At 44.2% G+C, this 25,004-nt stretch overlaps 1 protein-coding gene across 5 annotated transcripts in view; it reads right to left on the bottom strand.

The window, feature by feature from the left end:
- The window catches only part of TNR (tenascin R), a 424,235-nt gene that overhangs the window by 199,082 nt on the left and 200,149 nt on the right, over nucleotides 1-25,004 (bottom strand). For all 5 annotated transcript variants that reach the window (XR_003523289.2, XR_003523290.2, XM_027613061.2 and 2 more), the window contains exon 2: nucleotides 12,443-12,562. The gene's annotated coding sequence lies outside the window, so the exon portion shown is untranslated. The remainder of the gene's footprint in view (nucleotides 1-12,442; nucleotides 12,563-25,004) is intronic.

The following is a 25,004-nucleotide window of genomic DNA, read 5'->3' as shown; positions in this document are numbered from 1 at the left end:
TTGGGGGGGGTTGGGGGGGGTGGGGGGTGGGGGGTGGAATCCTCCTGGGACAGTGTGGTCTCAGGACCCTCGGGGTCACAGAAAGACCGGGGGTGCCTGAGTGCAGCAGAGCTCCCAGGTATCGGAGCGGGGAAGCTGGCTGCAGAGACGGAGCCGAGGCGCGGGCTCGCAGCTCGGGGTTGCCATAAACTGTGATCCGCGGCCCAGTCGGGCCACAGCTCCTACAGCAGGGACCCAACAAGCGGCAGAGCTGGGGAGACTCCCCTTCCTCCCCCGGGAGGAGTGGCACGGGAGCGCACCGCAGGGATCTGCTCTGTTTGGAGACTCCACACGGGGTCGGGTGCCAGAGATAGAAACGCTTGGTCACAGGCCGGGTGAGCACGGAGTGTGGCCGGAGACCAGGGAGATAGGAGTGACTGCTTTTCTCTGGGGGCGCACTGAGGAGCGGGGCCCTGAGTTCTCAGCTCCTCCAGGTGGAGATTGGGAGGCCACCATTTTCGCCCTGGTCCTCCAAAGCTGTACGGAGAGCTTGCAGGGAACAAAAACTCCTGAGAGCAAACCTGAGCAGCTTGCTTTGCCCAGACAGACAAGGGCGGGGCAATTCCGCCTCCGGCAAAGACATTTGAAAACCACAGCAACAGGCCCCTCCCCCAGAAGATCAGCACGAACAGCCAGCAAGCCAAGACCAAGTTTACCGATCAGTGAGAACGGGAGAATTCCAGCGCTAGGGGAATACTGCACATAGAATTCATGGCTTTTTTTTTTTTTACCATGATTCATTATTTCATCAAAGTTTTTTTTTTAACTGTTTTCTTTTAATTTTTCTTTTTCCCTTTTTCAACCAACATCTTATCAATCCCTTTTTTTAAAAAAAATTTTTTTATTTTTCATTTTTTAGAGTCATATTTTATCCCTTCATAGTAGTTACCTTTATTTTTGGCATATATATATATAAGTTGTTCTCTCTTTAAAATTTTGAGATACAGTTTCTTCTAACAGATCAAAATATACCCTAAATCACTAGTGTATGGCTTTGTTCTAGTCTCCTGCCTGATCACATTCTCTCCCTCTTTTCTTTTTTTTCTTTTTTTTAAATCTTCTTTCTTTTTAAAAACAACTTCTTATCTTATCATTTCCTTTTATAAAATCTTTTATAATTTTCATCTTTACAGTCATCTTCCATCCCTTCATTGTAGCAACGCTTATTTTGTACATATATGTCTTTCTTCCTTTAAAATTTCAGGAGGCACTTTTTTCTAACAGACCAAAATATGCCCAAAATCTAGTGTGTGGCACTGATCTATGCACTAGCCTGATCGTATTTGATCATATTCTGCTTTTTTTGTATTGTTCTGTTTCTGTTTTTATCTTTTTTTTTTTCTCTTTCTTTTTTCTTTCTTTCCCTTTCTTTTCCCCTGGTTTCAGGTCTTTTCTGATTTGTATACAGTATATTTGCTGGGGACGTTGTTACCCTGTTAGTATTTTGTTCTCTCATTCATCTATTCTCCTCTGGACAAAATGACAAGACGAAAAAAATCACCTCAACAAAAAGAACAAGAGGTAGTACCGTCAGCCAAGGACCTACTCAATACGGACATTAGTACAATGTCGGACCTAGAGTTCAGAATCATGATTTTAAAGATACTAGCTGGGCTTGAAATAAGCGTGGAAGTTATTAGAGAAACCCTTTCTAGAGTAATAAAAGAACTAAAATCTAACCAAGTCGAAATCAAAAAGGCTATGAATGAGGTGCAATAAAAAATGGGGGCACTAACTGCTAGGATAAATGAGGCAGAAGAGAGAATCAGCGATATAGAAGACCAAATGATGGAAAATAAAGAAGGTGAGAAAAAGAGAGATAAACTACTGGATCACGAGGGCAGAATTCGAGAGATAAGCGATACGATAAGACGAAACAACATTAGAATAATTGGGATCCCAGAAGAAGAAGAAAGAGAGAGAGCGGCAGAAGGAACAAATTATAGCAGAGGACTTCCCTAATGTGGGGAAGGAAACAGGCATCAAATCCAGAAGGCACAGAGAACCCCTCTCAAAATCAATAATAATAGGTCAACACCCTGACATCTAATAGTAAAACTTACGAGTCTCAGAGACAAAGAGAAAATCCTGAAAGCAGCTCGGAGAAGAGATACGTAACCTACAATGGTAGACATATTAGATTGGCAACAGACCTATCCACAGAGACCTGGCAGGCCAGAAAGGACTGGCATGATATGTTCAGAGCACTAAACGAGAAAAATATGCAGCCAAGAATACTATATCCAGCTAGGCTGTCATTAAAAATAGAAGGAGAGATAAAAAGCTTCCAGGACAAACAAAAACTAAGGGAATTCGCAAACACGAAACCAGCCCTACAAGAACTATTGAAAAAGGTCCTCTAAGCAAAGAGAGAGCCTAAAAACAACATAGATCAGAAAGGAACACAGACAATATACAGTAACAGTCACCTTACAGGCAATACAATGGCACTAAATTCATACCTTTCAATAGTTACCCTGAATATAAATGGGCTAAATGCCCCATGAAAAGACACAGGCTATCAGATTGGATTAAAAAACAAGACCCATCAATATGCTGTCTGCAAGAGACTCATTTTAGACCCAAAGACATCCCCAGATTGAAAGTGAGGGGATGGAAAACCATTTACCATGCTAATGGACACCAAAAGAAAGCTGGGGTGGCAATCCTTATATCAGACAAATTAGATTTTAAAACAAAGACTGTAATAAAAAATGAAGAAGGACACTATATCCTACTTAAAGGGTCTATCCAACAAGAAGATCTAACAATTGTAAATATCTATGCCCCTAACACGGGAGCAGCCAACTCTATAAGGCAATTAATAACAAAAGCGAAGAAACACATTGACAACAATACAATAATAGTGGGGGACTTTAATACCCCCCTGACTGAAATGGACAGATCATCTAAGCAAAAGATCAACAAGGAAATAAAGACTTTAAATGACACACTGGACCAAATGGACTTCACAGACATATTCAGAACATTCCATCCCAAAGCAATGGAATACACATTCTTCTCTAGTGCCCATGGAACATTCTCCAGAATAGATCACATCCTAGGTCACGAATCAGGTCTCAATCGGTATCAAAAGATTGGGATCATTCCCTGCATATTTTCAGACCACAATGCTTTGAAACTAGAACTCAATCACAAGAGGAAAGTCAGAAAGAACTCAAATACATGGAGGCTAAAGAGCATCCTACTAAAGAATGAATGGGTCAACCAGGAAATTAAAGAAGAATTTAAAAAATTCCTGGAAACCAATGAAAATGAAAACGCAAGTGTTCAAAATCTTTGGGATACAGCAAAGGCAGTCCTGAGAGGAAAGTATATAGCAATACAAGACTTTCTCAAGGAACAAGAAAGGTCTCAAATACACTACCTAACCCTACACCTAAAGGAGCTAGAGAAAAAACAGCAAAGAAAGCCTAAACCCAGCAGGAGAAGAAGAGAAATGACAAAGATCAGAACAGAAATCAATGAACTAGAAACCAAAAGAACAGTAGAACAGATCAATGAAACTAGGAGCTGGTTCTTTGAAAGAATTAACAAGATTGATAAACCCCTGGCCAGACTTATCAAAAAGAAAAGGGAAATGACCCAAATCAACAAAATCATGAAGGAAAGAGGAGAGATCACAACCAACACCAAAGAAATACAATGATAAGAACATATTATGAGCAACTCTATGCCAGCAAATTAGATAACCTGGAGGAAATGGGTGCATTCCTAGAGATGTATCAACTACCAAAAGTGAACCAGGAAGAAATAGAAAACCTGAACAGACCTATAACCACTAAGGAAATTGAAGCAGTCATCAAAAATCTCCCAACAAACAAAAGCCCAGGGCCAGATGGCTTCCCAGGGGAATTCTATCAGACATTTAAAGAAGAATTAATACCTATTCTCCTGAAACTGTTCCAAAAAATAGAAATGGAAGGAAAACTTCCAAACTCATTTTATGAGGCCACCATTACCTTGATCCCAAAACCAGACAAAGACCCCATCAAAAAGGAGAATTATAGACCAATATCCTTGATGAACATGGATGCAAAAATTCTCACCAAAATTCTAGCCAATAGGATCCAACAGTACATTAAAAGGATTCTTCACCACGACCAAGTGGGATTTATCCCTGGGCCGCAAGGTTGGTTCAATATCCGCAAATCAATCAACGTGATGCAATACATTAACAAAAGAAAGAACAAGAATCATATGATCCTCTCAATCGATGCAGAAAAAGCATTTGACAAAGTACAGCATCCTTTCTTGATCAAAACTCTTCAGAGTATAGGGATAGAGGGTACATATCTCAATATCATAAAAGCCATCTATGAAAAACCTACAGTGAATATCATTCTCAGTGGGGAAAAACAGAGCTTTCCCACTGAGGTCAGGAATGTGGCAGGGATGTCCACTCTCACCACTGCTATTCAACATAGTATCGGAAGTCCTAACCACAGCAATCAGACAACAAAAAGAAATCAAAGGCATCCAAATCGGCAAAGAGGAAGTCAAACTCTCACTGTCTGCAGATGATATGATATTTTATGTGGAAAACCCAAAAGACTCCACCCCACAACTGCTAGAACTCATACAGGAATTCAGTAAAGTAGCAGGATATAAAATCAATGCACAGAAATCAGTGGCATTCCTATACACCAACAACAAGACAGAAGAAAGAGAAATTAAGGAGTTGATCCCATTTACAATTGCACCCAAAACCATAAGATACCTAGGAATAAATCTAACCAAAGAGGCAAAGGATCTGTACTCAGAAAACTATAAAATACTCATGGAAGAAATTGAGGAAGACACAAAGAAATGGAAAAACGTTCCATGCTCATGGATTGGAAGAACAAACATTGTGAAGATGTCAATGCTACCTAGAGCAATCTACACATTCAATGCAATTCCCATCAAAATACCATCCACTTTTTTCAAAGAAATGGAACAAATAATCCTAAAATTTGTATGGAACCAGAAGAGACTCCGAATAGCCAGAGGAATGTTGAAAAAGAAAAGCAAAGCTGGCGGCATCACAATTCCGGACTTCCAGCTCTATTACAAAGCTGTCATCATCAAGACAGTATGGTAGTGGCACAAAAACAGACACATAGATCAATGGAACAGAATAGAGAGCCCAGAAATGGACCCTCAACTCTATGGTCAACTTATCTCTGACAAAGCAGGAAAGAATGTCCAATGGAAAAAAGACAGTCTCTTCAACAAATGGTGTTGGGAAAATTGGACATCCACATGCAGAAGAATGAAACTGGACCATTTCCTTACACCACACACAAAAATAGACTCCAAATGGTTGAAGGACCTAAACGTGAGACAGGAGTCCATCAAAATCCTAAAGAAGAACACAGGTAGCAACCTCTTCGACCTCAGCCGCAGCAACTTCTTCCTAGAAACATCGCCAAAGGCAAGGGAAGCAAGGGCAAAAATGAACTATTGGGATTTCATCAAGATAAAAAGCTTTTGCATAGCAAAGGAAACAGTCCACAAAACCAAAAGACAACCAACAGAATGGGAGAAGATATTTGCAAATGACACATCAGATAAAGGGCTAGTATTCAAAATCTATAAAGAACTTATCAAACTCAACACCCAAAGAACAAATAATCCAATCAAGACATGGGCAGAAGACATGAACAGACATTTTTCCAAAGAAGACATCCAAATGGCCAACAGACACATGAAAAAGTGCTCCACATCGCTTGGCATCAGGGAAATCCTAATCAAAACCTTAATGAGATACCACCTCACACCAGTCAGAATGGCTAAAATTAACAAGTCAGGAAACGACAGATTTTGGTGGTGATGTGTAGAAAGGGGAACCCTCCTACACTGTTGGTGGGAATGCAAGCTGGTGCAACCCCTCTGGAAAACAGTATGGAGGTTCCTCAAACAGTTGAAAATAGAGCTGCCATATGATCCAGCAATTGCACTACTGGGTATTTACCCCAAACATACAAATGTAGGGATCCAAAGGGTTACGTGCTCCCCAATGTTTATAGCAGCAATGTCCACAATAGCCAAACTGTGAAAAGAGCCAAGATGTCCATCGACAGATGAATGGATAAAGAAGATGTGGTGTATATACACAATGGAATATTATGCAGCCATCAAAAGGAATGAGATCTTGCCATTTGCAACGATGTGGATGGAACTGGAGGGTGTTATGCTGAGTGAAATAAGTCAATCAGAGAAAGACATGTATCATATGACCTCACTGATATGAGAAATTCTTAATCTCAGGAAACAAATTGAGTGTTGTTGGAGTGGTGGGGAGTGGGAGGGATGGGGTGGCTGGGTGATAGACAGTGGGTAGGGTATGTGCTATGGTGAGCACTGTGAAGTGTGCAAGACTGTTGACTCAGATCTGTACTTCTGAAACAAATAATGCAACATATGTTAAGAAAAAAGAAAAAGAAGAAGATAGCAGGAGGGGAAGAATGAAGGGGAGTAAGTCGGACAGGGAGACGAACCATGAGAGATGATAGACTCTGAAAAACAAACTGAGGGTTCTAGAAGGGAGGAATGTAGGGGAATGGGTTAGCCTGGTGATGGGTATTAAAGAGGGCACATTCTGCGTGGAGCACTGGGTGTTATGCACAAACAATGAATCATGGAACACTACATCAAAAACTAATGATGTAATATATGGTGAAAAACATAACAATAAAAAAATTAAAAAAAAAATTACATGGTCAATAAATAGTACATTAAACAACAACAACAACAAAAGGCAATCTGATCATGTCCTTCCTTGGCTTGGACTTCTCCACTGTCTGCAAGAAAGAGTTGAAGTTTCTTGGGATCTCACTCTTGAAGACTGTCTGTCATCTTCCATGGTCTCCACACCCTTTGTCTTGTCATGTCCATAGTGCCGTCTACACATTGTGCTGCCTTGGTGACTTCAGTGACCTTGGCCATGCTGCTCCTTCTACCTGGACTGCCTCCCGTCCTTTCTATTCTCCCTTCCTGGGTTCTCCATTTGTCTGGAGAACTCCTATAACACATTCCGTGCTGCCCCTTGCCCCGAAGACAGGGCTGATGATTCCCATTCTGCTTCTCTACAGTGCGTGACCCCATCAGCTCACTTGCCCCTTGCTCTGTAATTTGGGGAGGGAGCAGGCAGGCTTGCCTGCCATATAAGAGCATCCTCCTTGCGGTCAGGATCCAGACTGCGCTCGGCACATAGTATGTACTCCATGCACGCTTGCAGAATTAAGTTGAATCTGTTGTTTGGGTGGGTGGGATGCACTGTTATGCATGGATGAAAGAGTGGCTATATAGTGAGAAGTGAATCTAGACTATTCCTTCACTGAATTTGGGGTAAGAGGAGAGAGTCACAAAATCAAGGGAAAGCTGTTTTTGTTTGCTCGTTTCAATGGTAACCAAGGTTTGTTCGTAAGCAGAAGGGGAGGAACTGACAGAAAGTGAGAGGAGATGTGAGTGAGAAAAGGGGTAATGGCTGGGTGTCAGCCCTGGAGGAGGTGACAGGGAAGGGACTGAGAGCTCAGGGGAGGAGTGAGCCTTAGAAAGAGGAGGGACACTTCCTCTCCAGAGAGACAGAGTAAATACAGCAAGTTGGGGAGGATGACCTTGCAGGGGCATTCTGAGAAGAGGAGAAAAACCAAACAATGCTCTTTCTGCCTGGTCCCAGGCTTAGTACAGGGAGAGGTGAACACCCAATATGAGTACACCTTTCCCATGTAAACTGCAAGATGTGGAGAGAAAACATGACCTCAATGTTGAACTATCTGTTTATGTTCACCTTTGGTTGGGTTCCCACCCTACCTCCTGCCCCATTCCATTTTTGACTTTTTCTAAAATGTACAGAAGAGTATTACATTGTGAGGCAGTCGCACCTAGATAGCTTCCTAAGTATGTGTCCCCTTCCTGGCCTTAAAGCCACCTGTAAGGGTTACAGAGGGAGCTGACCATATTAACCAAGATGAAACATTCTGACCATTTTATATTATTCTCCACCAAAGTCAGGTATTAGCAACAGTAATACTGAATTAAATGACTAAATAGTAGCTGTTCAATCAAGGTTTGTTGCCTGGAACTGAAAGTCATCGGAGGGTGTGGGATCACAGAGAGGTTTCCCCACAGAGTTTCACACACAGATTACACCTTGGTCTTTTGCCCCTGTCCCCACCTGACTTTTCCTTAATAATGCGTGATCATGGAGACACATGTACACACAGGATCCCAAACCTTTTGAGATAAAAGGGACCTGACAGATGCACACAAGCCCAGTCTCAGGCTGCAGAAAAGCATGGGAGAAGTCGTGCTTCAAAACCTGTCTGCAGTCCAGAGCAGCCATGAAGCTGGGAGCTCAGCTCCCCAAATATCACATTCATCTCAATTTGGCAAGAGGCTGAAAGCCTATCTGGGGCCATTTAAATTCTAATGTTATTAAAGGCTCATCTAATCAGCTTTTAAAATAAGCTGCTTTCAAATGCATGGGGAATGAAGGTAGGATAGAAGCAGGCCAAGTGAGGTCGTTCAGATCAGCCTGGTGAACGCACCTCTGTTTGAATTGCCAAGGAGCCATGAGGCGACCAGCAGGTGAGACATCTGCAATTCTAACACCAGCCCATTCCAGTGAAGCGCTCTTTGTAAGTACATGGGGGGAGAGGGCTAATCTGGACAATCCATGCTTTCCTGTGAGGTCAGTCGTACACATGTGACAAGTCTTGGCAGGGAAAGATGGACTGGCCTCGGAGCCAGGAGGTGGCTTTGAGATTTAATCAACAGAGCAGCTGGTGCTTCTGAGAACTACCTCTGAATACTGCATCCTGGTGACTTCTGAGAGTTTCCACCCTCGGGAGGGTCAGCAGGATCCAACACCCCTGCCTGGATAGTTGTTCACTGGCTTCAAGGTAGGCCCCTCACATCCAGCAGTAGTTTGACTATCCCTGGTCCCAAAACCTTTTGTCAGCCCTCTCCTGAAATGGAGCTTAAGCCTGATGTGTTTACAGCTCTGATGTGGTTTGGAATTATGATTCTGATTCTGACACCAATTCCAATGTGTGGGTTTTTTTCCCCACACCAAGCAATTTTTTGATACCAGCTGTGTGTGCTACAATTCAACTCAGTTCTAACACCGCTTACCTGGAGATAGTATCAGATTCCCCAGGCTGAGGCCTCCAACCCATGTGAGATGCCAATTGCAAGTCCCCTTTACCTGAGCTTCCAAATGGCTCTAAATCAGAGGTTCCCACCCCCCTCCTCGGGCTCAATTAATTTGCTAGAGCAGCTCACAGAACTCAGGAAAACAGTTTACTCACTAGATTGCCAGTTTATTACCAAGGATATTAAAGGACACAAATCAACAGCCAGATGAAGAGATACACAGGGCGAGGTCCTGAACAAAGGAGCTTCTGCCTCTATGGAGTTTGGGGCCCAGCATGGTGGCATGTGTAAACGTTCTGGCTCCCCAACCTGGAAGCTCTCTGAACCCTGTCCTTCTAGGGTTTATGGAGGCTTCATTACACAGGTATGATGTGTTAAATCATTAACCATTGGTTATTGAACTCAATCTCCAAACGCTCTCTCCTCCCCAGAGGACTGAAAGTTCCAACACTCAAGTCTCAATGTTGGTTTCCAGCCCCCATTCTTAGGTGCATTCCCAAAGTCCCAACATTGACATAAATTTGGGTGTGGTTGAAAGGGGTTTGTTATGAATATCAGGACACCTTTATAGCTCTTATTGATGAGGGAGCAGAAGCCAACCTGAGGACAAAGCACAAGCTGACCCCCCACAACACCCCTGTCACACACACACACACACATACACACACACACACTCCCAGGTGGGACATGTGTGACATTCCTCAGGTACTCCTGGCTGCCCTAAAGCTGAGGGAAAGGAAAAACAAATGGTTAACTAATAGAGATCACAGTCCAGAATGAGAGGAGTCTCCCTCAGTTTACAAATATCTTAGTGACTTACAAGGAAAAAGCATTCTTATTAATAGCCTAACTTCCAGAGACCCATAGACTCAATTTCCTGGAGCCCTAACATCACCCACCTATTCATAGTGATGTAGGAAACAAAGGTAGAAGGGAATGTAAATAAAATAAAATTTCCTTATAAACTACAGCTCATTAGCAAGGACCTGAGATAGGCAGAGTATAACATTCCTCCAGGAAGCTCCCAACTGTCTTAATGTTAATGCTTTACTAGAGGGAAAAATAACCTTTACTTGACTATGGCAAGGTCTCCAGAATCTTGTAGGTCCTCTTAAGCATATGAAAGTTCTTTTGAAAACCTCCCTTTTCCTTACGTCCCCCAACTCCCAGGTATATAGTCATTCACCCCCCACAATCCCCACGCAGCAGCTCTTTCTGCCCAATCCCCATGCAGCAGCTCTTTCTGCCCACGGGTCCTGTCCCTGTGATTTAATAAAACCATCATTTTGCACCAAACACGTCTCAAGAATTCTTTCTTGGCTGTCAGCTCCAGACCTCACCCCATCGAACCTCATCTACATTCAAAACTACATCATCATCACTTAGGACATGTTAAGCAAGGGTTTTAGGAGCTCTGTGCTGGAAACTGGATGAAGACCAAATATATATTTCTTATAAATAACAAAATCATAAGGGTAATCCCAGGGCCTGCTTTAATCATTAGGCTCATCCTTGCTTTTCATGAGCCTTCTCTGATTCAGTCGGAGGATGATTTCCCCAGGTCAGACCAGGGCAGGGTTCTCGTTGCTCGAGTAAGACTAGCTCCAGATGGGATGAGATGCTTGTCCTCAGGGCTCATCCCTCTCCCACTGCATCTGCACACTGGCTTCTCAGGTCCCTCACAGACTCTCATTCTGGCTGGCAGGGTCCTGGGCTCCCTCTTTCATCCTCCCACTCCCTCCATCAGAAACTTCAGATTTCAGAGCTAATGAAAATAGGTGGGTGCTCTTGTCAGGTTAATGAGTTGTCTTACATTTAAACCAACATTCTTTAAATATTTATTCAACATCAGTTTAGAAGAGGATGACAATGACGGGCACCCTGGATCTCATACCCCTGTTGAACCCACCTCATTCAGAACTCAGCTTAGAAACCAACCATGTTTATTTGAACAAGTTTCTTTGGCCAGGGTGAGGGGTGGGGGGATGTTAATCTTGTAATGCAAGTGGTTTGTCAAATATTCTTTTAGCTACACAGTACGTTCTCTCAGTAGAGTGCTAATAAGTACAAATGTCTTCATCTTAATACTTTTCCAGGGACGCTGTCCTGACAGCTACCCTTAGCTGCCACCCAGACGGTCCACCCTGTTCCAGCTCTGCTTGGTTGCAGAGAACTTGATTTCAACCAGCTGCTTACATAAAAACACCAAATTAACCAAATTGCTCTAAAGTGTGAATGGCTGATAGCCAGCTTAATGCTCTAAAGTCTTGTGAGTTTCTAGGCTCAAAGTTGTCTTAAACAGCCTGGGATACTTTGTAGCCAATACCCCAAGTGAGGTAGGGTGTTGCTGTGAGTGGCCTGGGCTGATTCAAACTTGGGGCTTCAAAATAGACTTGTGTCTTGCTGCAGAGTGATGATAGATAATGAGTGCATTATGAGTCTGAGGTTGGAAATGAGTTTTTCCTGAACACATTTTAGCAACCATATAAACAAATAGAGAGAAAAGGCTGATGAGTCTATCATCATTGTTTTGTACAATAAAAAAGGGCCACACCTATTTGAAAAGTTCCAAATTCCGTGTGTCAAATTTGAGTGTCAGGGAAAGTTACTAAGGGAGCACAATTTTCACTGTGCCCGTCAACTCTGAATCCTGAGAGCCTTCTCCTATGGACCATTTTTCAGAAGGTTATTATTTCAACCTGAAAATTCTTTAGACATATATATGTGGTGTGGAAAAGGAATTAGGAAAGCTTTTAAATTAAAAGAAATAAAACGACAGGTTTTTCCTCTAGCCATATAAATGGTTATGGATAGAGATAAAGAGATGGATATTTTTTCATAATACTTTATTAGAGGTTTTGGAACTCCAGAAATTTGAGTCGGGCTGGTGAATAATTTAGGACCTATTCCTGCAGGCCCAGTGCAGGCGCAGTTGGGCTGGGAATCAAGCCTCGTCTCTTGGAGGGACTGAGAGCAGTAATATACTTTTATTACCGACCACATCATGAAATGCGTTTCAGAAATATTTTATGGAAAGCCAAAACCTTGGTGCCCGGTTTCTCCAGCTTTTACAGAGATGGCATGAAGCCCAGGGGAGCTAATGCTCTTGAGCATCTCATTTCAGGGAGGCTATCCTGAGGCTGTTGTTGCAGTGACAAAAAGCCTCAGTCCCTGTGGTCACAAGCGAAAGCCTCGAACTGGCCATCGCTGTGATGGATGGTAAAAGTTTCACAGGAAATACCTTTAGTGATGGGGTCTTCGATGTCTTCTCTTTCCCACACGCTCTTCAATCCTAACTCCAAGAGACCTGGATGCAGGTCTGTGATGATACGTCTCTGTGCAGGTGTGATGATACGTCCACCTGAAACAGGAATAGAGAGGGAAGGAAGGTGTTGATGGTTTCAAAATAAGGAGCCTCAGTTTCCCTTTCCATCCTAGCCACCATATCTCCTTTTCAGTAAACTTGGAGATACACCACGTGGATGTTGGAAACAAAGAAAACTGGTATATTAAGTTATTTTGTTTCCTCTCCAGAGAGTTCTATTTATTTTATTAATTTTCTTTAGTTCACTCTCATAGCTTTGCCATAAAGCCGTAAATATTTAAGGAAAAAGTTCTACAGAATGATTATAAATCCAGAAATGTGTTTTAGGTGATAAAACAGTTCTGAGATCTTTGCAGGTGGCTATAATTACATGCTTCAGTGATTTGATGATGACAGATGTCCGGCACTTCCTCCGGGAACCCGCCCATTGCCCCTAAACTGGGACCCCTTTTCTGTGCATAATGTCCACATCACTCATACGTTCCCATGTCATAAAAGTCACCACTTATTGTAAACCTCCTCATCTGTGCTGTTCTCCCTCTGGACTCTCTGTTCTACACCCTACTTTGGCTCTCGTCCCATGCACAATGCAGCACAGAGAAGTTCACTAAATACTCATTGAGCAAATGGATGCGGCAGCGCAGAGGGCAATCCTCTTAGGCTAGAACCACCCCCTACAAAAGCAGTGGCATCTACTGCGAGTGGGGAGTGTCTGTGTCAGCAGTTTGTCAATCTGTCTAAGCATGGCTCCCATGCAGAACTTGGACCAGTGCTCCCCCTGCACAATTCCCAGGGACCATCGACACCATCCATTACAGGATGATTATGCCTTCTTGGGCTTGCTTCCCACAAATCCTCAGAGCCTTCTCCAATGGGGACACTGAGCCTTAGGGATCTCATATGTATTTGCAAAAATCAATTAGCACTGGAGGGAGGAAAGAGCAAGCCTTTGGCTACAGTGTAGGCTTGCTCATCTAAGTTCTTCCTGAATAAATTGAACTTCCCAGGGAAGCCCCCCCGCCCCCCGAACCTGAGAATTGGAAGAAACAGAAAGATCATTCAGTTCTGGAATGGCAACTAGGTTTCATCTCTGGTGACTCCTCCCTCCAGTGTATCAGTAGTGGCTGCTTGGAGCACGGGGTTAGGAAAGATTCTGAGGCTGCATCACTGGGAAGGAGAATGTTTATCTGTAGACTTGCCCAGGAAGGGGAAGCATTGATGGTGACGTAAATGTGAGGTGTTTCCCTCCTCCTGTCCTAATCTGACTGCTCACCAAATGGAATAATTACACTTCCTCTGGTCAGTGTAATTTGCACAGTGGCTACCCAAATTTGCAGCCCATTTTTCCAGCAGATAGGTATATCTCTAGCTAGGTATGAGCATAGTCATTCACTCTTTTAAGTAATGTATATTCATTTACTATTTTAAATGTCTTTGTTTGATAGTCTCAAAATTATAAAAGTGACACGTTCATGGTACCATATAAAACAATATGAAGATGCATACGGAAAAAGCTAATCATCCCCACCCCCCAACCTCAGCCCCTGGATGTCACATTTTAATAGTCCAGCCTGTATTTTTCCACACTGTTATGAGTCAAGTTCCAGGGAAGCAGACTGAAATAGGTTACATGCACTGAAGGGTCACTGGGGCACACTCTTGTGGGGGAGTACAGGAAGCAGAACTGGCCAGAGGGAGCTCTGGAGCTGCCCTGCATTGAAGAGGGACAGGTCTTTGGCCCCAACCTGTCTTTGGCTCTCACAGTTGAGCAAAGCACCTCCTGGTCAGAAACCCAGCTGTGAGTTGTGAGCTGCCCTCACTCCCAGCACCTGGCGGTGAGTGCCTCTGTGGGATGGTACCTCACAGCACCCACAACACACACCCTTCCTCATGCTCATCGAAACCCAATCAGGCACATATACACAGATATATGATGTTTTTGTTTATAGTTTTTAACCAAAATTCTCTGCAACTTGTTTTGACTTAACATATGAGCATCATCCTTTTTTCCCTAATTTACTTATGCATACATACGCATACTTTCACAAAAAGGATGGTATTATACAATGAGGCTTTTTTAGTGCCATGTCCTTATTTTTTTTCCTCTATTACTTGCCTCTCTCCACCCACTCTCCCTCCTGCACCACCCACATTCCCCTCAGCTCCCACGTTGACAGCATGAGATGTAGACTTCCGTCCTTTCCTTCATGCTCATCTAACCACATATATTCCTCTGTGACTATGGGTAGATGCTCTGATTTGGTGTTTTGGTCATTGGCAGCACCCACGTATTAAGAACCTTCTGAGTAGCTGGGTCTGTGGCAGGCACTGGAGACACAGCCTCTGCCCTCAAGGAGCTCCTGCCCATAGGGGAGAGAGACACCGGACAGGAGTTACAACAGTGGAGGTTCACTCGTGGGGGCAGGCACCAAACACACAGTTATTTTGAGAATTAGAACTAGAGCTCAGGTCCCCTGCATTCTAATCCTTCCCATTTAACTAGCTTTTATTTATTTGTTTACTTATTTACGTATTTTATTTTTTAACTAGCTTTTTTTTTTTAAACAGGTTTCAAACTGTAGGCTGAACAATGGCCACATTGAATTCGAGCAAGTGTGTGCCAGTCTTCCTGAAGTCATGACAGTACTCACTGTGTTCTGGAAGCTCATATTGAATCCAATACACCAGCCCTCAGATAAATGTGCGTAACCTCACTCATAGACATGTTGGAGTTGATGAACAAGCCAGACAGCCCTGAAGAGACCACACAAAGGCACCATCTTGGAGTAGATTTTCATATAACCGGCAACAAGGCAAATGATTATTATAACAGAAATGGACGCTGGTGGGTCAAAACGTGAGCAAGTATTCCGTGTAAGGAGTTCCAAGGCAAAGCTGTTGGATAAATACCTAGTGCAACACTCTAGCTCCCATGTCCTTTCAGCCTACACACTGTGTGGGGGACCAAAGAAGAGGGGAAATGGAACTCCAGGAGATGTACACACAACCAAGGAGCATGGCGACCTGACTCACCAGCAGCTTCAGCAAATTGATGTGTTCTTTTTTTCATTCTCTCTACCCACTCAAATACCTGCATTTCTGCCCTTTATGCCCAACATTGCCTTGAAAGCCATTTTCTGGGTTCAGCTTATAAAAGCTCATCTTTGAAAAATATAGTTTTCCTATGAAATATGTCTAGAAAATGTGCATTATATTTTCTCTCCACATCAAGTGCTGACCCTTTTTATTTATTTTTTTTATTTTTTTTAAGATTTTATTTATTTTTATTTGAGAGAAAGAATGAGAGAGAGAGAGAGCACATGAGAGGGGGGAGGGTCAGAGGGAGAAGCAGACTCCCTGCTGAGCAGGGAGCCCGATGTGGGACTCGATCCCGGGACTCCAGGATCATGACCTGAGCCGAAGGCAGTCGCTTAACCAACTGAGCCACCCAGGCGCCCCAAGTGCTGACCCTTTTTATACTGAATATGAGTCCAGCAACCTGAGGGGCTGGACCCAGACTTTGTTGCTTGGGCTCCCTGCCCGTGACTGCCCAGGCAGGATCTGGGGAATTGGGTGTTCCAGAGAGTGTCACCCATGATGCCCTATTGATCCCAAGCATGGATTTCCTCCAAAGCCTTGGGTCTTTTTCCCCTTCAGCCTAGGTAAATTGTGGGCAGAAGAACAACACTGCCAGGCCAGGTGGGACAGGTTTCAGATTTCACAAAAACAGTTCTTTTTGATATTCAGCATAAACCTTGGTACTTGGGTGGTTTGGGTTTGTTTACTGCAAATTGCTGAAGATGTCCCAGAAGTAGCCATGTGATTGCAAGGATGCCAGTCAGTTCTAGACAAGACCACCCAATATACTAAAGTATTGTCAATTCATATTTTTTCTTTTACAGCAGTTGGTTGCTGAAAGTGGATCAGATTTTCAGTACAACAGCCAACAAATTGTACTTAGTCATCTTAATGAGAAAATGGGAAATTGAGGCAACTATTGGTGATCTGACCCATTTTCAACTCCTAAACTCAAAGTCTCCTATAAGAAGGTACCTTGAATGACTACTATTTGGGCTCCTATTTTCAGCCTACATGTTTGAAGGTTACTTAGAAAGATTTCTCCTACCCATTGGTACTGGCAACACATTACAATTCAGAAGGTTGTGAAAAGTTAATGAATGCATTATCCATTGCTGTATAAAGATTACTCCCAAACTCACTGGCTTAAAACAATAAACATTTATTATCTCATGGTTTCTGTGGGTCAGGAATTCCGAAGTAGTTTATCTGGGTGGTTCAGGCTCAAGGTCTCATGAAGTTTCAAGTAAGATGTCAGTGAAGGTTGTAATCATCTGAAGACTTGCTAGGGCTGGAAGCCCTGGTTCCTTGAGGACTCACTTAGATGGTGCTGGTTGTCATGGGAGGTGTCCCCACGTGGACCTCCACAGGGCTATTTGTGTGTACTCACAGCATGGCTGTCTCCCCCCAGAGTGAGGGATCTAAGAGAGAGCCAGGGAGAAGCTAGCACATCTTGTATGACCCACCTTATCATTTCTGCAACATCCTATTGGTTACATAGGTTAATGCTATTTAATGTGGGAAAAGACAACACAAGGGTATGAATACTAGAATGCAAGGACTAATTGGGGGTCATCTTGAAAGCTGGCTACCATGAAACCTTTTTGCCTTTATCAGTAATGGTAAAGACCTGGAAAAAAAAGCATCTCTGTGTCTTGTATCTCCATAGAACAAGAAATGGAAGAGGCTGGAATTTTGCTGTGAGGATTAATTTAGACAATAAAGGGAAAAGGCTTAGCTCGATGTATGGCAGAATGTAGGAGCTCAACACTTATTAGCTGCTCTTTCGTTCTCTTTCATTCTTTCCCCTTGGGGTCATGGTACGCCATCAGAATGATGGTTAAATGACCCCAGCTCAGACTGGGCCTTCCCCACTGCCTCACCTCCCCCCTCCAGCTGTGGTTTCCAAATCCAAGGAAGGGATTCAGCCTTGGTGGTTTAGGTTTATTTTCCTTGAGGAAGATTTGCTGAGGTTTAATAAAGTTAGGATGTGTGAGAGACACTGCAGTTCTTTCATATCTTAATTAGCAATTAATTAAGTGGAGGTGCGGGTGTCTGGAATATCTGACAGACAGGCTCAATAATTATCTTTTATCATTATTACTAATGGAAAATATGGTCAGCGTGGTTCAAGATGCCCCAGAATTTCAGCTTTAATTGAACGACCCAGTGGAGAATCAAAATGAGCAGTCTGCCCTTTCCACATTGTTTTATTAAAAACATTTTGAAATTTGGTGGTGCCTTGCACTCAGGAGTTTTCCTGGCCTGTTATCCTGGACTGTGATCTTTAGCTAGGCGTAGAGGAAGTGGGGTGCGTCACCTCAGGGTGGCCGGGTCCTTCCAGGAAAGCACATGCTCACATTGTGAGGACTGTGCTGACAGAATTTCATCAACACCCTCCTCCCGCCCTCTCCCCAGGAAAGGTCTCTGTTTGGAGGTCAGAAGAGGACATTGCTCTGAGATCTGAGCTGGAGAAGGGAAAGGAGATGCTTTTCTAACATTGCTCTGGTGATGATGGCCCCAGTCCCACGGGAGTTCCTTCCGGGAGGTGCAGTAAGACTCTAAGTTGATGGTTAGTAGCTTCACAACCTCATGTTCCCATAGGAAGTACGGCAAGCCAAGAGTGCAGAACCTGGCCACCGCTCCTATGACTCGGGGAAAGTAAGTTGGGGCTTGGCGTCCACCCTATTCTGAACTCACACACAGGGGGTCCTCTGCGGGAGCTCACAGGGACCAGACAAGCTGCTCCAAGCCTTCAATCTTCCAGAGGTGACCTATGACAGCTGAATCTATGTCAGACGAGGTTTTCACCCCAGAGAAAGCTGCATGCTGTTGCCACAGGGGATCATTCGGGGTGACACAAGGGTCCTTCTCTGTCCCCATGTGTCTGGGTATCTATATAGATTGTGCAATACCTCCTAGGTGCCGTGCTACCTCTTTATCATTATGCCCAAGTAGATTTTTTGGATGAGCCCTCCTGCTCTGCCTACATGTATCAGGAATCTGATCTGAGCATCTGGCAGGTTTGGAGTCTTGTCAATATTCCTCACTAAGTGGGTAATTTTCATTATTCACAATTCATAGCTCCAACTTAAGATCATTCATCAGGTCTGATGCGAGATTTGAGATCTGTGGGATAGCTCCTATTTGTGGGGCTGGAAGATTCCAGCGTGTCCCCCTAGCTCTGTTTCTTGACGCTTGGCCCTGCCTCTGGGTGGCTGGGCTGTAAAGGGCAAGACTCCTTTTCTATGACCAGGTTGCATGTAGTTTCTGGCCTACATTCGTGGTGCTTTGAGTTGGTTCTTTACTGAGCATTCTCCGTTCCTTTACATCCTTCTGAGTGACACTGCAATTTAATAATGGGAGGAGGAGAGTGCCTGGAAAAAGGATTAGCAATGAGCTCCATGTCTTAAAAATCAAACTGTTAGCAGTGGCTCTTGCAGGGTCACGTGGGTTTTTTTTAAATTTCCTTTGTCTTTTCCCATTTAATCTAAATTTCTTCACTTTCCTATTATGTTTCTATTTTGCTTTAGTAGTGTGAAAGTAAGTGTGATTTTAAAAATTTAGAGAGTATGGTTGTAACTTATCTTATCAGGTCTTGTATCGGTGCTTAGTGTGGAGAGTCCGTGAATTAAGATGGAAAAAAAATTATATCTGTTTTTTCACCAACCTCTAACAAAAATTTAGAAGTCCCTCTAATTTTAAATGTGGGCAACAAGTCATAATAGCCTTAGCAGTGGCTGTAATTTTGTCACAAATAGAAATCACAGATATTTTTATGTCTCATTACAGTTGTTGCTGATAGGTTGAAATATTGTTTAAGCTTATTAGTATCTCAAAATTACAGTACTTATTAGAGCTGCCAGCAAATCTGGTTATTTACTGTGTTAATAAAGAAGCACATATATTACCATACAGCAAATTTGGTTTTTTAGTATTTTGATAACTGCATATCAATAAAAATGCAGTTTCTTTTGTAATTCCTATATATTTTTATTTTATGCATTTATACCATTATTCTGAGAAGGGATTCAGATGCATCAGCAGACCAAAAGGGTCCACGACATGACAAGGGTTCAGTGCCCTTGGCTTAAGAGGGGAGGGGGACACTAGCATGTGCTGACACAGCCCTGATCCAGGTCCTAGGCTTTCTGTGCCTTGCCCTGCTGAATCCTCCCTAAAAGCCTACAAGAAAAGTGCTATTATTACTCTCCCCATTTTAGAGTCAGGAAATGGAGACAAAGAGGTTAAGTAACTCGCCCAAGGCCATTCAGCTTCTAAGTGGCAGAGCTGATGAAGAGCTCAGGCAGGTGGAATGCAGATGGCCTCCTTTGTCCTTCCCTTTGCTCCACAGACAGGTCATTATTGCACGTGCTACTTCATTTGCTTGTGTGTGGCCATGCTGGATGGAAGTGTGTTGCCTGGAAGTTTGATGGTGCATGCTTGACCTTTCCAACTGGAATGGAAATACCGCAAAGACAGGATCTGGGCCATTTTTCTTTATTGATCCCTCTGAAGTCCCCAAGGTAGTAGAATTAAGGGATTACATTTTGAGCACAAGGTTGACTAGGAAATATTATAGAATTACAGCCATTGAAGTTCTCCCTGCCCCCCAACTTATGTTCCGGCCTCACCTGGGGAGGCATCATGTCTCTTTGGCCAATCTGTCTGTTCTTATTCTGAATGTCCCTATTCCCAGCACCTACTCTGCCCTTTCCCTGCCCTTTCCCTGCCCCTTCTGCCATTCCTACCTCTTTTCCCACAGCCTCCCTGCATCCAAAGGGAGTGGAAAGTTCTGGGGGCCAAAGCGTGACACAGACAAACGCCTCATTACCAGGAGGCCTTGGGTGCACAGTGCTTAAGGCATCACCAAACTCTGCACACCACCCTGGAAGGGCACCCCTTGGAGACCACTAAACCAGGGCCAAATTGCATTTGCTAGACATCCATCACCAGGGTAATTTCCTGCCTAAGGATGTGTGTTCGCCTCAGTGAAAGGAGCTGAAAATGAGTCCAAAAAAGGGAAAGAGAAAGCTTTGGATCTAAGGTAAGCCCTGGCCCTCTCTTCATCTGATATACAGCCCTGCCTTGTCTGGTGTAGGCAGAGGGAAATATGTCTTCATTCCCTTAAATGGCTCCTGTGGGCAGCTAATTGGCTAAGCCAGGACTTTGCTGGCAAAGGTGTCACCCTCAGGGCCAGAGGCTGAGTATATTTTCTCTGATGGCAGCTCTCTGGTTTTCCTCAAAGATAGCCAATTTCTCTTCAAAGAACCTGACCTACAACTATACAACTGGCCCAGGGTATCCTGTCTCCTTGGAACAAGTTCAGTTTTAATTTGTTACATATCATTGGTTCGACAATTTAGGGAGGATCCATTGCTAGAGTGATACAAGGTCAACCTCCCAGGCATTTGAGGAAGATCTCTCCTTTGGTTTCAGTTGGGCTGTGAGCCAAAGCTCTGTGGCTTCCCCATCGGTCAACATGAGCATGGAGGACACAGGATTCGAACTCTGGGCAGAAGACACAGCACCTGAGTCCTTCTCTTTTGTCAGGGGCAAGTCAGGCACTTCTGTGGACCAGGGCCTGCTCTTGGGGCCTGTGACCTGGGGAAGCAGGTGGGGAGTTACCAAGTCAAACAGGAAATGGATTAAACCAGTGGCCTGCTATAAATCCAGTGGGAGCATCATTGTCATTTTGAGTGGGATGACTCTTTTTTTGGGTGACATTGTCCAAGATCAAAATCTGGAGAAGTAGTAAATATTTAAGATATCTGAGCCAGGGCAAAATAGGGGAGGCAAAGCCAGAGGTCAAGAGCTTAGTGCATGTAGGAGCAGACCAGGAAGTTGGGGACAAGGCCAGAATAAGGCAAATGGGGCCCTTGGGACCACATTCAGGGCTGGCGTGTCCAAACTTGCTCTGCTCAGATGCTGGCCTTGGGGGAATTAGGCAAAGGAAGTACGGGATTGGAGCAGTGTGCCACTGGCAGTGTGATGACCTGGCCACTGTCCTTGGGGCTACAGTGGCTTGAGTAGAATCTCAGTCTTAGCATGACCTGAGGAGGTGGAGGAGTTCAAGCCAGTGCAGAGGAGTATTGACGGTGGGGTAACATAAAGTAGGTCCTAGAAAATGAAGGTTTACTTTCTTTAGTTTGTTCTAAGTGTTCAAAAATTAATATTTGATCTAAAACCTTAAATTCTTAGTGTCCCAGGATGAGCCAATGTTGTCTAGCCTTGTATTTTAGAGATTACACTAGCGCCATTTTGTGGGGGTTGATTCTTTTTGGGAGATACTGTCCATGGGATTGCAGGGCGATATTCATGTCTCACCTCAATTCACCCTGTGTTGGAAGTTGGCCCACCACACACATATTTCCAAACATTTTGACCACCACACACACACTTTGACTACGATACACACATTTCCAAATACTCCCGAGGTAAGAGGGAGGAGGGAAGCCAGGACTTCCAGCTTGGGCTAAGAGGAAAACCATGCTTTCAACCTTTTCATTCTCTCACATCTATGTTTGAACAGACATTGTGAGTTCCTCGAAGGCACAAATAGTGACTTTTTCATCTCATCTCCCCCAGGGAGGGCCTGGTCAATAGAGACAGTATTGCCTTGAGAAATTCTGGAGGGAGGCTCCCAAACAAAATCCCACCCTGCTTTCTACATTACATTCATCCATCTGCACCTCTCCCCAGGGAAAAGAAAAGGAAAACAAAAACAAAAGAAACAATAAAAACGAAAACCACTTACTGATCACTTATTTTCTGCCAGAACTGAAAATCACTGGAGATAAAAAGATGAGTAAGAAATGATTCTGGCTCTTGAGAAAGAAGATCACAGTCCTTGGGGAAGACACAGTCGTGTGTATGGAAAGATCTATTTGTGGGGCTTCTGTGTCAAGAGTTTAATGAAGGTATGAGCCCTGAGAGGGCTCACAGCAGAAAGGAATTGGATGAAGAGAGAAGTGCCAAGGCTCAGAAATGGGAGAGAACATTCAAGGCCGAGAGAGCCAGTTGAGCAGAGACCTGGTGAATCCTGAATCTTTAAAATCCATTTCCTTGCAGTGAGGTTATGAGTGAGATCCTTTCTGATTTGCATCATTGACATTCTAAAGAAACCTTCTGGGGATGGGTCAGAACCAAGAAGCCCCATTCTTAGGCAGGCAGTTGCTTATATAGTGTGATTGGAAGGATTTCATATACCCTCCAAGTCTCTGTTCTGAAACCTGAATTTCTACTATTAGATTTATAACTTTGTCTTACTATTTTCCCTTTCCAGAGAGATTTGCATTTTGTTTATTTTTTTATAAAGATTTTTTAAAATTTATTTATTTGAGAGAGAGAGAGAGCCAGGCAGAGGGAGAGGGAGAAACAGACTCCCCGCTGAGCAGAGACCCCGATGCTTAACCAAATGAGCCACCCTGGTGCCCCAAGATTTTCATTTTAAACCAAAGCATAAGTCACTCACACTATAGCATGAATTAGTCTCCTCAGCTATTAGTCTGAGACACCAAGAGGAAAGGGGTACTTAATGACCACCATAATGGACGTCAAAAGGATAAAGGGAGTATGACAAGGCCATCAAAAATGGAGATAATGAAGACAAATGAAATCTACCTCATACTTTCTATGCTTTGATAAAAAAGAGCAAAGGAGACGCCAGCTGGCAAATGGGTCTTCCATGTAGAGGAGGGAGGGAGCTGGTACCATCTTTGGTTTGTATTCTTTGCTTTTGTACTCAGACCACAGTAGTACCACGGTGATCCCAGCATCATCTAGCCCTTCCCCCGTCACAGCGACAAGCACCACTCTGACAACAGAACCTCCATGGGAGCCCCTGCACTCCGGAGCTGCGGGCCCATCCACAGACAGGCTGTGGAAGAAGTCTCAGACAGGCTTCACCTCTCCCTGCAGCTGAGCATGGGACTCGCCCTCCGGAGGTATCCCTGGTCACATCTCCGGACAAAATGAATCTGAAAGGTAGCCTTCTAGATTGTTCTGCTCTGGGTTTGACTCAAATCTTTGAATGGTCATGCTGGACTCCCAGGAGGTCCAGAAACACCAGAACCTGGGGCTGGTGAGGGGAAAGGAAAGATTTTCAGTTTCCCTTCATTGGTCAACCTCACTGTGAGATGACACAAGGCGGACCTCACTGCCTCAAGAGAACTGGCAGCTCAGGTGTCCCTGAGCCGTTGCTCTTGCTCTGCCTGCAGTGGCCACCCACTCCTGCCGACAGGTAACCCTGGCCTGGACCTGGAAAGTCTGGTCTCTCAGACAGCAAACAAGTGTCCCCACCTGGCCCTGAAAGACTGAGACTAGAAATTCCTCTCCTGCACCCTTCCTCCTTCACTAACCTCCTTCCAGGCCAGCCTTCACTTCCCGCCACCCATTCCTCCGCACGCCACAGCCATTCACTCAACTCCAGCCCCGGCATCTCCTGCCTTCCTCCTCCTCCTCCTCCCCCTCCTCCTCTCTGGGCTTCCTGCCCCCTCTCAGTCCCTTCCGGGAGTTCTCCACACTGCCCCCAGACAGATGTTTCTAAAGTAAATCTACTCAGGTTTTTTCCCCCTTTGAAACCTCTCAAGGCTTAAGATGCGACCCAGGTCCTTCGTGACCCAGCCCCTCTCACTGCCCTGGACCCGCGCGGGGCGAGCCTCCCCAGCGTCCTCTCTGCCTTCCAGCCTTGCTCAATGCCCATTCCCTTTCTCTTGCTGTCTGGGCTCTTGCATCTGCAGTTCCATCTGCCTAGAAACTTCTGCCTGCTCAAGATTGTCCAGGCTCCAGCTTCTCCAGGAAGACTTCCTGACCTTCCAGGGATGATGGGTTCAGTGCCATCCCCTCCACCACCTCTCTCCTCCATCCTCACAGCAAACTTCCAAGTGGGGCTACCATTGCCTATATATAAACGGCATGTCCTCAGCACCCAGCTCTGTGCTTGGCCTGCAGAAGGTCAGTTAGCCTCAAACGCCAGCAAGACACGACCCTCCGCAGTCTCCACTGTGGCTCCAGACCCCCACTATGGCTTGGAGAACTCAACTCCATCGGTCAAGGGAAAATACGCACATTCTATACTGCTGTGTGCTGCTCGAAACTATGTGCAGAGGCAAAACAAACAAGTGATTAAGTAATGGCAGGCAAGTATTTCACTAAGAGTCCTATCCAAATAACATAACAGGAAAAGTGCCTTTCAGTACTGATTAACCGCAGCTGAGAATTAAAGATCATTTGTAACAAATCATTACAGTCAACTGATTAAAAATGAATGAGTTTGTACAAAGAACCATTATTGAATCTAGGACTGGGAAAAAAAAAAAAAGACAGTTAAAGCACATTAACATGAGACTCCCAACCTATGCACGAGGGGCCGCACTGATTTGCCATTTTACACCAATGG

Source organism: Zalophus californianus, chromosome 10 (genome assembly GCF_009762305.2).
Source record: "Zalophus californianus isolate mZalCal1 chromosome 10, mZalCal1.pri.v2, whole genome shotgun sequence".
NCBI lineage: Eukaryota > Metazoa > Chordata > Mammalia > Carnivora > Otariidae > Zalophus > Zalophus californianus.
Note: the sequence above shows the minus strand (reverse complement) of the source record. Positions and strands in the feature narration are given on the sequence as shown.